The sequence below is a fragment of the Neofelis nebulosa genome, chromosome 2, assembly GCF_028018385.1.
Source record: "Neofelis nebulosa isolate mNeoNeb1 chromosome 2, mNeoNeb1.pri, whole genome shotgun sequence".
NCBI lineage: Eukaryota > Metazoa > Chordata > Mammalia > Carnivora > Felidae > Neofelis > Neofelis nebulosa.
The window spans coordinates 124,471,513-124,486,387 of record NC_080783.1 but is presented as its reverse complement, the minus strand read 5'-3'; positions in this window follow the sequence as shown (position 1 = coordinate 124,486,387).

The following is a 14,875-nucleotide window of genomic DNA, read 5'->3' as shown; positions in this document are numbered from 1 at the left end:
TTTAATTTTAAAACAAGTCAAGTCTCAGGCACTGCACCAACACGGAGATGAAACAAGTGCCTGCCGCCCTCCGTCGATGTGTCTTCACTCCTGTGATGGCTCCTGTTTGCCAGGTCACGGATGGAAGAAATTCGCTCTTTGTGGAGGTGCCATCTCGGGGCAGGAAGGGGCTGGAGGGGGCTTCCCAGAGGACCGGGACAGAGCAATGATAGCTGGCTGGGTCACGGCTGCACGCTAGCTTCCTGGAGCTGAGGGTCCCTGTCGTCCAGGGAAGCGTCATGGAAAGGGATCAGCCCAGATAACTCTCGGCACCTTCAACAGTATTTCCACTGAGAAGCTTTTCCTCAAGCCAAACTCCCCTGTACAGAGGCATTCCAAAGAAATGCAAATGAAGTAAATAAATGAAAAGAGGTTGGACTTCGCAAGTCATCAAGAAAGTACAAATTAAACCAATAAATCAATACTGACCTGCAAAGGTTTTTAAAAGGATCATGTCGGGGCATTCTCCTATGCTGCTGGAAGAAATGAAAATTAGTGTAACCTTTCTGGAAGGCTGCTTGGCAATATCTATCAAGAGTTTTTAAACTGTTCCTACCCTTTGACTTACTAATTCCATTTCTAAGAGGTTAGTGTAAAGAATTCACCAGAGCATAAAGATTTATCTGCGAGGATGTCCATTACAGCGTTAATTACACATGTGAAACACTGGTATTAACTTTAATGTCCAAAATAGGGAAATTTCAAGGTAAATGGTAGAACAGCCACCTGATGGAATGCTTATGGCCATTTATGGAATTCATAGCCATTAAAAATCATATTTGGGGGCACCTGGGTGGCTCAATCGGTTAAGCATCCGACTTCGGCTCAGGTCATGACCTCACGGTCCGTGAGTTCGAGCCCCGTGTCAGGCTCTGTGCTGACAGCTCAGAGCCTGGAGTCTGCTTCAGATTCTGTGTCTCCCTCTCTCCCTGCCCCTCCCCCACTCATGTCTGTCTCTATCAAAAAATGAATAAACATTAAAAAATTTTTTTAAAAAATCATACTTGGGGGCATTACCAAAGGACATGAGAAAACAGTGAAATACAATGTGAAGCAAAGAAAGCAACATACAAAACAGGATATCCATAATGTATATTCATAGAAGAAGGGGCTGGAAGGATACACGTCCAACTGTTAATAGCTATTTTCTTTGGAGAATAATTATCATGACTTTTTTCTTTATACTTTTCTGCCTTTTCCATAATTTTCTATATTGAACATGAAATATTACTATAATAATAAAAACAATATATGTAATGTTCAAAAAAATTGCTCTGAACAACAATCGCAAAGACACAGGAATTCCTTTCAGTTTATGAGCCTCTCCTATGGGCCAGGTAATCCCCACGACAGACTTGGGAGGAAGATCTCTTCAAATACCTCCAGCACCGCTCCTCTCCCCTGCCCTTCAGCCCATGACCTGGCTTCCTGGTGGGGGGTGGGGGGGCACCTGGGTGGCTCAGTAGGTTAAGCATCCAACTGTTGATTTCAGCTCAAGTCATGATCTTAGGGTTCATAAATTGGAGTCCTACATTCGGCTCTGCACTGAATCTCTGCTTGGGATTCTCTCTCTCTCTCTTTTTTCTCTCTCTCTCTCTCACCCTCCCCCGCCCCAATAAATACAACAAAACCAGAAAAATTAACAAAAAACAAAAAGAAACCTCTCTTGACTGACGGGCCCCCTCAAGCCACACGCTCTCCTTTCTCACCCTCTTTGGCATCCAGCTCCTAAAAAGAGTTGTCTATATTCACCGGTTACATTTCCTCCTGTTTTCTCTTAACCCTCAATAGTCAAGCTGTCATTTGCCTCACAGAAACTGTTCTTGTCCAGTTCAGTGTTGACTTCCATGTTACTAAGTTTAATGGGCAATTAATTCTCAATGCTCATCTTGCCTAATGTCTCCCAGCCTTTGCCCCAAGTGAGATAGCAACGCTTCTTGAAACAGTTTCTTCGCTTGATTCCTGGTGGTCTACACTTCCCTGGTTTCCTCCTACTTCACTGGCCACCCATTCCCAGGCTTTGGTTGATTACAACCTGCTCAAATCTCCAGGCTTCAGTTCTCTGACCCCTTTTCCTCTCCAATACTCTCTTGGTAAATGTTCTCAGTACTCTTTTCGTGATATGGCTTCCAAATTCATATTTCAAATATGAACCTCTCCTTTGAGATACACACACACACACACACACACACACACACACAAATATATCTCAAACTCAACAATCAAAACCAAACTTCTGATTTTCTCCTCCAAACCCATGCTCCCTCCACTGCTTTCCTCGCGTTAGTTAAATGGCAACTGTATTCTTGTCATTGTTCAGGTTCAAAACCCTGGCATCACCCTTGATAAATCTTTCCCTCCCACTTTGCATCTAATTTATTAGTAAACCTTGCCTTTCCCACCTTCATAAAACATCCAGAGTCCAGTCACTTGTCACCACCTCCACTGCTACCACCTTGGTCCAGACGACCATCATCTCTCTTCTTGACTTTTTCCAGAACCTTCTAACTGATGTCCTTAATCCCACCCTTGATTCCCTACTTTTATTCTCAGCACAGTAGCCAGAGAAACCTGCTAAAATGCAGGTCAGATCACATCACCTCTTCCCATGTTACTCAGGGTAAGAGCTCCTAACCCTTCAATAGCCTGTACGGTCCTGTGTAACCCAGACTTCAGTCTCGTCCTGCTTCTCTATCTCACTCTGTTCCCCTGCAATGGCTTCCTTGTTGCTCCTGAACACCAGGCATGTTCCTCCCTCAGATATCTGCTTGATTTGCTCCCTCATATCCTCAGGCTTTGGTTCAAGCATCACTTTCTCAATGAGGCTGTCCCTGATCATCGTATTTAAAATTACCAATTTCTAGGTCTCTCCCCTGCCATCATCTCTATAGCCCTTGTCACCACCTGATATACTATGGTAGTTTACGTTTTCATTACTTCATTGTCTAGAATGTGAGCTCCATGAGGGTAATCTCTTGTCTGTTTTGTTTACTGTTATATCCCCAACACCAGATCAGTGCCTGGCATATTAATAGCCACGCAGTGAACATTTGTTGAATGAATGGATGAACTCATAGTGATTGAAAAGGACTTAACACCCTACTAGATACTTTAAAAATGTACTACTGAGGGGCGCCTGGGTGGCACAGTCGGTTAAGCGTCCGACTTCAGCCAGGTCACGATCTCGCGGTCCGTGAGTTTGAGCCCCGCGTCAGGCTCTGGGCTGATGGCTCGGAGCCTGGAGCCTGTTTCCGATTCTGTGTCTCCCTCTCTTTCTGACCCAACCCCGTTCATGCTCTGTCTCTCTCTGTCCCAAAAATAAATAAAAAATGTTAAAAAAAAAAAAAATGTACTACTGATTACAGGAACAGAAAGGAAATTAGCGGCGAGTATTTCTTTTCTGTTCCCATTAGAACCTCTAATGAGACTGCACGGTTATGTCATTATTCCAAAAGCTTTCCAGTTTTTAACAATCTGCTAACTGCTTTTGCTGTTTGTTTCCATTCCTTTTCCCTCATGGGTGAGGGGATTCCCTTGCTGATTTCCCCACCCTACTTGCCACCCGGAGCCTGCTTTTCCCTTTGGCATTTGACGTCTCCTCGCCTCCAATTTAGTCACTTGGTCAGTTGATAAAATTTTTGAGCACCTCCCACGTCCTCTGGGCAGTGTTCTCTATCTGAATCACGAGTCCATTGCATACCACAAAACATAAAGCCAAGATTTGTGTCTCAATCCTAGCTCTGTCCACTTGTAGGAATTTTTGTGCCCAGTGTCTCTAGTGATAAAGAATGTCACCTCTCTGCCAGGAGACTTGATACAGCAGGGGGTAATGTGTTGGTTGCCAGACTCTTCCATAAGAGCTCTGTATCAGTGTCAATAGAGTCTAGACCCTCTTCACATGACGGTGGTTATAAGTCTATCAGCTGAGGCTACAGGTGGAAACTACCATACATTTGGATTCACAAACCCCTTATAAAAATGGAAACCTCTAGGGTCCACAGATTGAAACACTGATGTCACTGGAAAGAGCACTATTTTAGAGCCAAAAGACCAAGTCTTACTCTTGGTTCTGCTGCCTCCTGGATGTGCCTTTCTGAGTGAGTGACTCTATCTTTCAAAGTCAGTATCCTGTAAAATGAAAAGAAACCTGCCTGGCTACCTGTCCTGAGGTCACAGTGAGGACCAAGTGATAGCCATTTGGAAAGAGACTTGTAAATGGGTGCAGGGATGAGTCCCAGTAAAGCCATGGGTCCCCTCTGTCTTCTCAATACTCACTTGCACAAGTGGCTGTCATTTGTTCCCCGTTGGGCCTCTTTAGAAGTATTAGCTGAGTTATATATGGAGGTAGCTTTTTCTGTCTACTTCTGTTTATTTCCCGGTTTCACGAAACATAAGCTGAGAATAAGTTCAGTATGAGGCTGAGAATTTCTTTGAGCAATGACAAGGGTCTCCTCAGTCCCACTGCCCCAGAAAGGACCAGCAGTAAGCACTGGTCTCAGAACATACCTCTTCAAAGGAGCCCCCGGGGCCCTGGGGTCTGAGGGAGCCCCAAGCTGACTGAGCAGAGGCTTCCAAAAGAGGTCCTGAGGCCCGGGGGTCCTTCTGGGGTCACAGTCAAGGAGAATTTTCCTTTGGCCTCTCCGAGCAGGCTCACTTCCTCCATGAACATTTTTGCCAGCTGCTTTCAGTCCTAATATTTTGGCAGCTAAACAGCATGCTGTTCTGCAAAAGAGTTGGAAAACTGCAGATGATCTGATGTTAACAGCCTCTCAGCTCCTCCCTGCTCCTGCTCCGAGCCCGAGGTTGATAATGGGACATGGCAGCTCCTAGCCCTGGGCCTCAGGCTTCAGAGCTCCCCCCCTCACCCCCATCACCATGTCACAAACACACAGAAACTACATTTATGAAGGAAAACATGGGCACCTCTGTCACTCGGGATCTGCTGCCTGACTCTGGTACAGCATGATCCGTAACCTTAAACACCCACTCTTGGAATGACACCATTCAGGCCCCAGGACAGCCCTTCTCCACATCTCTTGTCTTACGACCTTGATACAAAAGGTGACTGCGTCCGAACGTCAAGATCTGTGGGCTGTGTTGTTTCTGACGTTGGAGATGGACATTATTTCAGAATGTGCATTAGCTAAGGGGGGGGGGGTGGCGGGGGGGGGAGGGTAACTGATAGGCAGAAGCGCTTAGGTAAAAGAAAAGACAATTAATCAAAACGTCAAATTCTTCCTCTCACATAGCAAGAGGGCCACGGATTCTTGCAGAATGCAGTCTGTGTCGCCTGTCCATTTTCTTGCTTCTCTTCATGTTCCAATTCGTGATTCTGGAGTTACCCATAATTAGCGTAGTATCCACAACAACTGCACATAGCAGTGAAAGAACATTTGGCAGGATCCAACAGTTCATGAGTCTCTTCTGTGTGTGTGTGTGTGTGTGTGTGTACACGCGCGTGCACATGCGCGTGTGTGTGTGTGCGTTACCAGGGTTTCTCAACCTCAGCACTACTGACACCTTAGAGTGGTGAAGTCTTTTTTGTGTGCCTTGTAGAATATTTAGCAGCATCCCAGGCCCCTCCTGGCTAGATACCATAGCAAGCTGTATCAACCACAGATGTCTCCAGACATCTCCAAACGCTTCTGGGGGAAAAAACCACCCCCGGTGAGAACCAGTGGTCTAGACACAATGTGCATAAGGGATAATGCTGGTTTTTTACACTGGTAATGTGTGGCTATTACACACTACAATTGTAGGAATAGTTTTATTTAGCTTGATTGAAATACCTTTGATGAACCATTTTTATATTCATTAAATTTGTATTTTACCCTTAATTTTATCATGGTAAAAGAAATATTACTTTTCTGAAATGTGCATGAAAATTTTATGTTCAAATAATTTCCATTTAGTTTGAGATACACTTTACGATAAAATATGCTAAGACTTTGAATCCTTTGAATATGATCCCTTTTTTAAAGATATTATTGTTAATTATTTTGTTTTTTTAATCCAGGTCATTACCATCAATAGAACACATGATGTGAATATCTTGGTTGTATAATAACACAACTAGTGATTTTCCTGAAACAAAAACATAAACACTAAAATTATGGCGTAAATGCATAGTCATTTATGAATTAGATGTGCTTTTGTTTTATAATTCGCCCTGTTATCACTGGTTCATCAACAGAATGCCTAGATTTTAATTATAATTTAAGTCAGTCATCTTTGATATTTGGCTAAATTTCCATCATACAAAAGCTATAGCTTTATACACCTTTTTTGTTGTTGTTTTGAAGATATATTTGTCAAAATGGGAGGCTAGAATATATTTTATTGAACAGGTGCTTCACTTGGTTTATAACTTGATTATGTTTGGACATATGGCCCCTGGGCCTCCACTTACCCTTTTTCCAGGGGGTCTGGCATACATGAGGGACAGGTTTGGTCTCAAAGGCCTCAGTTTAGAGTCTGAAATGTGACCTTGCAGGTGCTGGAGCTGAGGGTAGGGAGTAGGGGTTGGGGGAGGTTGAAGACAGAGAAGCTAGTTGATCAACCACAGGTCTTGGCAACAGAGGCCAAACTGACTATCCCTCATAAGGGCTGCCCTATCCCATCTTAGATTCCAAGGTCCTCGTGCCCTACCTCAATCAGTGCTCAGAATCCAGCCCCAAAGCACAACCTGACCCATATCCCATGTATTTACTCAACAAGTATTTGTGGATCATTTCCCATATTCTAGGCACTGGGAAGGGCCACAGGATATAGAATAGTTCTTGCTCTTAAGAAGCTCATTTAGAGAGGGGGGGCGTCTGCGTGACTCAGTCGGTTAAGTGTCGAGTCTTGATGTGGGCTCAGGTCATGATCTTACAGTTCATGTGATGGAACCCCACATCGGGCTCCATGCTGACAGGAGAAAGGCTGCTTGGGATTTTCTCCTTCTCTTTCTGCCCCTTCACCTTGCACATACACTTTCTCTCAAAATAAATAGATAAACATTTTTTGAAAAATAAAAGAAGCTCATCTAGAGAGGGAGAGCCCTGGTCAATCTTCACTTCTTCTATTTCCTTCCCTTTTTCTCCTTTCTCTTTCCATGCACCATAATAAAGGGGAGAAATACATATGTAAGAGTCTCTGTATTTGTTCTGCGTTCATTCACTCCTTCTGAATCTTGATTTCTATTGCCCTCAGCAACAATTAATTTAATTTAATTCCACAAGAATTTATTTATTATTACCTGGCAGGCATGGATCTGTCCTCAGAGGACCCAAAGATCTAGAAAAATTATGATTCCTGGCCTTCAGGAGCTCATCCCCCAGTAGAGAGGCAAGCAGGTGGGCAATGCACTCTCTTATGGGCTGAGCTGAGGCCAAGCAAAAGGGTTTGCAACAAAGTATAACAACAACAGAAAAAAAAAGAGAAGAAACTTTTCCTGGGGACTTTACCACCGGATGCTATTTGAGCTTAGCAGAGTATGTGGAGGCAGACAGACGGACGCAGAGACAGACTGGCAGAGAAGCAGCGCTGGCTGAAAGAGGAACAGGTACAGAGCACATCGCAGGTGCTCCACGGGTTCCGGTTTCCCGCGATCACCCCCCAGCAGTGGCTCAGGCAGCTTGTTCACCATAGAGCTTCAGTTATTCCCCGAGACTAACACTGTAGCCCAAAAAAGCAAATTGGTCCTAGGGTTTTCTGGCCCTAGCTGCTGGAGCTGCGCCTTTTGCAACCTTCCATACATACAGAGGCAGCTGCCATCTCTGCAAACAGAGGGTCGAGGGCAAGGGCGAGACGCCAGGCTGAGGGCACGCTGGCTGCTTAGTTAGCGGCACTGATTGGCTGCCTCCCTTCCCAGTGTGGCTTTCAAGTAGGAAGAGGGCGTGTGTGAGTGTGTGTGTGTGTGCATGCATGAGGTTCATTGTTTCTGGTGTTGCCAAAGAATTAGAAGACATCATTCTTATCAAGGAACAAAAAACATGCCTGTGAAATGCATGAGAAATGACTTTGGAACTGAGAAGGTTTTCAAGCAAAGCATCAGCAGGTAAATCCATGGAGAGGATCCCCAAGTCTAGAGGGTTGTGGGAGGATAGCGACATGGGTGGGCAGGGTTAATCTGTCTAAGCCCCCTCCATGAGAAGCGTGCACTGACCAGGAAGAAGGCACAGGGTTGTGGGTAGGCGGCACATAGGGTCTAGCGAGCTAACAAGGCGTGTGGGAAGCACAGCAGGTAGATGTGGCCAGGTGGGACCACAAAAGAGGGGCACTGTGCCAAAGAGCAAAGGGCCAGGCCAAGGACACTGGCAGTGGGGGAGGGGCTGGTGAAGAAAGAACTGGCGATGTGAGGAGGCTAAAATGCCAGCTGGAGGAGGCTTCCCTAGAAAGGTTAGGCTGGATACCTTTTAGAGCCACTTCAATCCTGAGACCTTCCTTGCAGACAGAGTCCACTGTTTTGGGTGCCCTCCTCTCCCCAGCATGATCCACTCAATCCCCAGCTCCAGGGGTATATCCAGATGGGTTTTAATGCTGTTCTCCTTGACTCAGGGAAGGTCTGCGATCAGGCCTGGCCAGGAGCCATGCAGGGGATGTGCGGGGGTGCCCGGGAAGGCAGACACAGGAAGAAGCCATCCATGTTTCCTTGTGCACGATGTTGATGTGTCTGGATGTGAGCCCTGGAACCACCCCAGCCATCTTGCCACCAGCCTGAGGCTGAAGCCAATGCAAAGAGGGGCAGAGCGGAGAGAGGGACAGAGACCTGACACTCTGCACCAGTGGCCTCCCCTCCCGAAGGATCTCTTACCACATGAGATGCTAAGTCCTTTCGTTGCTTATACCATTTAGGGGTGGGTTTTGTGCTGTCTGTAGTCAAGAACATCTTAGTTATAATTATAATTATATTTATAAATTATAATATATTTATATTTACCCAGCCCAGTAGAGATGGCAAAGTATTATTCCAGAAAGAGAAACCCATCAAAGGGGGATGACATAGGCACACAACTATGGGTATTTCGGTATGATTAATGCAGGACACCATGTGGCTGGAGATGGAACCAGAGGCGAAGCCAGGGGCCAGCTCTCAGGAGGACTTGTCCATTTGGCTAGGAAACCTGATCTTTGGGATATTTGGGATCCATTCATTGACAGGAGGGCTAAGTCATCCTGAATAACTTAGGGTATTCACAAGGTATTCGTAGGAGTCCTAGCAACCTGTAGGATTGCTGATGGGGAACACTAGGGTGGAGTCGATGGGGTGAGTGCTGCATAGAGATTCAGGGCAAGGGCTTTCCTAACACAGAGTGTGAATCACAGTCCCACCACTTATAAGCCATATGCTCTGAATGATCTTCTCTAAGCCTCAGTTTTCTGGGAGATCGTAAGTCCCACTCCTCAGGGAGGTTGCAGAATGGAAGCAAGCTCTCCCTCTGAAGATCTGCACACTGCTCTACAAATGCTCACCGAGCACCTGCAAGGTGTCAGATGCGGTGCTGGAGATGACTACGATGTTATAAAGGGACAGGGCTGCCATCATGGCCATGGCCAACAGGGAGGCCAAGGCGTGAGAAGGTAAACATCAATGGCATGTGCAAAGTGCTAAGTGGAGACAGACACCGTTTATGAAGAGTGTTGTTGTTGTTGTTTTTAATGCAGTGAACAAAAAGTCCAATGACTACAAAAGCTCAGCAAGTTGGTGACCCGGCTGAGAGGCAAGGGAGCCTCTCTGCCTGTTCCCCATCACTCACCACACATTCATTCTTCCATTACTCTGAGACCTATAGCTGCCCCTATTCCCTCAACTCCATGGGACCATCGGGCGGGGGTGGGGGGGTGGTCTCAGCATCCTTAGGCTTCCTCCGGGAACACTTTCTTGGCCCACCCGTTAGGGTCACCTCTCAGGAACAGTTTTACAGCCTGCTTCTGAGGAAGACCTCGCATCCCTCCCAAGCCCTGTGGTTTTCTATCCCGTTGGAGCCCTGATCACTTCAGGAAAGCTTTCCTATGGAGAAACCTCACGGCCCTGCGAAGAGCAACACCAAGCCGGTGCCTAATCAACCTTCATCTGAAACAAATCCTTTTTTGGATGGCAACTGGGCCAGGACTAATTCTCCCTGCTCTCCTCTCCCAAACCATAACCTTTTGTAAAGGATTCTAGAGGCTTCTTTGAATCATCCTCATCTCAGAACACTGCAGTTCCATAGCACCATTCATCAGACAGTCTACAAATCTGTCACACCAGCAGCCACTGAAATTAGCTCATTATTTGGATATTCCAGCTTCAAAGCTGCCACAAGATTCAGTGACCACCCCTTCCCTGCAGCAATCCCCATAGCCCCCTTCCCTGGTATTCAAAACCATTCTTCACCCCCACCTTGGAAAGCACAAGAGGGTGATATTAAACACTGAACCAGTTTTTTAAAAAAATTTATGGTAGTATAACATGTGTAAAGAAAAGTGCACACATTGTCATGGCAGAGATCAATAAATTATCACAATAGGACTATCATGTAACGACCACACAAGGTAAGAAATCAAGCATGGCCAACCTTCCAGAAATCTGCCTTGTCCACCACCAATCCCACTTTCTTCCTCAAAGGTAACGTGTATCCTGACAGATTCTAACACTGAAGAAATTTTTGAACTAGAGAAGCACTAAAGGTTTAAAGCTGGGAGGAAATATGATCACATTTGTCCTTTGGAAAGCACTCCCTGGCTTGGACAAAGGCAAGGCTGCAAGCCGGGAGGTGAGCTGGGAGTCTGCTGCAGAGAGAGTGATGGTTGGGACACTGTCCCAACAAGGGACAGTGAGGAAGGAAAGAGGAAGGGAAGAAAAGAAGGAGAGGAAGAAGGATGAAGGTGGGAAGGGGGAAGAAAGTGGGAGGGAGGAGGGAAAGAGGAGACAGAGGGAGGGAGGGGCAGGGAAGGGTGGGCACAGGGGTGACGGGGCCAACTTCCTGCCAACCTGTCCACTCTGTTGTGTTTTCCAGGGTCTGCAAATTGATCAAATGGCCTTAAAAGTCTTCTACCCCCAACCCTGGAAGTCTTTTACTCAAACCAGTCACCCGGAAAGCAAGCCTCCTACTGGTGCTTAATTCACTCAAGGAAAGATCAGAAGAACCTGGTTAGCAAGCTTTGAAAGTTGCTCATAAAATTCAGCAGGAGCCCGCAATCCTCAGAGACTTCTATTTTTACCAAAAACACACACAGAGAAGTGGGGAATTTTCAAATGAATTAGACATGAGATTGATCTTTTTATACAAAAGAAGAGAGAAAAGCAACAGTGAGGCTGAGTCTGAACTACTCCCCGCATCCTCCCGCCTCCAGTTTCCCTAAACTGCCTCATCTCCTAGCCTCCCTCGGGCCTGATCTCTGGCCCTGACCCAGGAGCAGCCTGTGGCAGGAGCCAGCGGCCACAAAAGCCCCGTGATTTCGCCATGACAATGAACATAGTACACAAACAGAGAGGAGCTGGCCAAAATGGCTTCCCCAGTCTCATCTGAATAATCAGAACCACTTACACTGTGAATGACAGCTGGTGTTGAGGAGGCTCAAAATATGACATGCTCAGCTAGGGATGGGGTGATCTACCCTGGACACCCAGCTGGTAAGTCAGCCATTATTTCCAGCCCATGTCCTACACTCATCAAGCTACGGTCTCCCTCAACAGCACATTGTCAACTACCTAACACCCTCATGTTTGGCTGGACTCAGTCAAGAACTTCCTGTGTTTCCTCTTATGAGCTTTGCATAAGTTAGACCTGTAGCTGTTCAACAGTGCTCCGTAGGACCCCAGGGATTGTGTGAAGGGGTCCCAAGAGCCCTTTAGTAGGCAATACTCCAAGTCCTCTACAAACTTCAGTTGGAGAAGCTTCACCTTGTTGTTTGGGTTTCAAAGATTTTATTCCCATTTGGTTTGAGATATTGAAGTGTCAACACTATGCACGACTTGGAAAGTTCTGTCCCTGGTTATCAATATGTTTCTTTTTTTTTTTAATTTAAGTTTATTTATTTATTTTGAGAGGGATTGAGAGAGAAAGAATGCACATGGGCAGGGGAGAGGCAGAGAGAGAGAGACAGAAAATCCCAAGCAGGCTCTGTGCTATCGGAGCAGAGCCCAACATGGGGTTCAGTCTCATGAACGGTGAGATCTTGACCTGAGCCCAAATTAAGAGTCGGATGCTTAACCGACTGAGCCACCCAGGTGCCCCCCCCGCCCCCGCCACCAACCCTCCGTCAATATATTTCTTCAGAAGGAACCAAGAAATGAAAAATCCAACCTGCATGCCCTGTACGCTCCCGTCCCCTTCCCGTCACCTGACGGCTCACCAGCCTGAAACACCTAAACATGCACTGTTTTAAAAGTCAGCATCAAAGTTCCCACGGGTCCCTCTTATTCAGTCTTCTCTCTCCCAGGGTCATTGCAAGAGGTCGGTAGGATGAAATGAAGGTGAGAGAAGCTGCTGGCTGACGCTGTTTTAGGCCCTGTTGGACTTCAGTTTCCTTGTGCAAATGCTTCTGCCCAGCAGCCCCTGTGACGTGGGTTGATGTCACCCTCATTTCATCTACTTCATTCAGGGGAGGTGGAAATGGTGGCTGCGGAGGTCCAGGTGCCTTCTTGGTCTGCATGGGGTCCAGGAGCGAGTGGTGTCTACACCGACACATGCCCGTGGGGAACACCGGCAGCATGGCTGGGGAGAAGCCCCACTTATTTTTTTTTTAAGTTTATTTATTTTGAGAGAGACAGAGACAGCGCGAGTGGGGGAGGAGCAGAGAGAAAGGGCGTGAAAGAATCCCAAGCAGGGTCCTTGCTGTCAGCGCAGAGCCCAGTGCAGGGCTCGAGCTCACCAACCGTGAGATCATGGCCTGAGGGGAAACCAAGAGTCAGACACTCAACGGACTGAGCCATCCAGGCACCCTGAGAAGCCCCCAGTTTTAAACCGGGCTTAAGGCAACATAGTGATCCTTTTGTAAAAAGTTGTCGGCTGGCTTATCTCTGTCTTCTTGGCCATAACAGGGCGATTAAAAAACTAATTTGTGTGTGGTTTGCCAGGTGGGAGAAGATAAACCTCGAAAAAGCCTGTGTTCTTCAAAGGGCTGGACAAAGATGACAAGCTCAAGGCTTCAATGACGTCAGGCGAGTAAGTGAATGAGCAGAGAAGGCTGCTGTGAAGTGACAGGGAACGGTAGGTCTCGGGCAACACAGAGGACACATTTTTCTCGCCTTTAGCCACTGCCACCACGTAACAATGCAGGCCTAAGGTTTCCAGACCCTCTAATGCTTCTAGAGAAGACAGATATCACAGTTGTCTGTGAAGATCTCGATTTTTAAATATGGGCAATTAATCCAAATTAAAAAACAAAAACAAAAAACCATTTGCAGTCAAACTCATGCAGAGTCTGGGGGCCATGGACCTTTGGCTTATTAGGTCTATTCGGTGAATTATACCAGAATGCTAGAGAAGAGAATTTTGAAGGCTTGGGACTTCAGGGATTGACAAAGGGGAGGCCTGATCCAGCGGAGAAATGTAGGATCTTCCCAAAGAGAAGGAGGGTTGCAGGCTGCAGGGTGAAGGGACCTGAGCCAATGCACCTTGGGGAGGCAGAATCTCGGCACGAGGGTCTGTGAGGACAGGCAGGCCACCACGTTCCAGAGCCCGGAAGCTCTGTGGAGGATCCCACCGCGGAGCAGGGTTCTGGGTGGCGGAGCAGCCTTCGGAGACACCGGCATCTGCAGGGACCCGGAAGGCCTGGGCAAGGAGCTGGTCAGCATCAGCCCCAAGGAACCAAGGCCCTCTCCTTTTGTCTGTGCCTGACCCGAGAGAGGAGGAAGGAATCCCAGAAGAAAGCACAGCAGACTTCCTCAAGCCAGGGTTAGTTTCATTTAGAAAATAAAGAAATGCAGGGTACCTGGCTGGCTCAGTCGGTTCATCATCCGACATTGGCTCAGGTCACGATCTCAGGTCCGTGGGTTTGAGCCCCGTGTCGGGCTCTGTGCTGACAGCTCAGAGACTGGGGCCTGCTTCTGATTCTGTGTCTCCCTCTCTCTCTCTGTCCCTCCCTGACCTGCGCTCTTTCTCTATCAAAAATAAACATTTTTTTAAAAAAAGAATGTTCTCGATGAGGTGGTAAACATTATTAATCTTATTATTAATTGTATTACTCTTAACCCTTGAGTGTATGTGCTTTAATGTTCTGTGTGACAGGTCGGGAAGTACACATTAAGCAGTTTGGATGCTGAGGCACAGTGGCTGACGAAAGGCACTATGTGATAGGTCTGCGCTGGGAGCTGCACTAGCCTTTTTAAGAAAACGGAACACCGTTTTTGCTTAAAAGAATCACTGACAGACAAAATGTGGTTATTCAGACCGGGGATCTGGCAAAAATTTTCTAAAATGAACAAAGTGAGCCTGTCACGTCAAAGAAACCGACTGACAGTATTTGTTGCCAGCGATAGAATTTGAGCTTTTAAACAAAAATTTTCAATTTTTGGAACACTCTGCATCTACCACTGTAAGCTTGACAGCTTCCCAATATCCTAAGACTTTTCTGATGAGACTGGTGGTAAAATTAATGAATGGAATTTTTTAATGCCGTGTAAGGAAATATGTCAACATTTAGAAGCTCTGCAGAACTCACTGAAACGGTATTTTCCAAATGACCGACGCACGCTTTTACAAAATCCTGCACTGGTAAAAGATGTACTCAGAGTGCGAGAGAGGCCAATGGGTGGCAACAGAACAAAGAATGAAAAATTCGTTGATATGATTTCAGATTCCACATTGCAACTTCAACTACTGCTTATTGAGGGAGTATGATATCAAAGAACATCCATAATGATCTG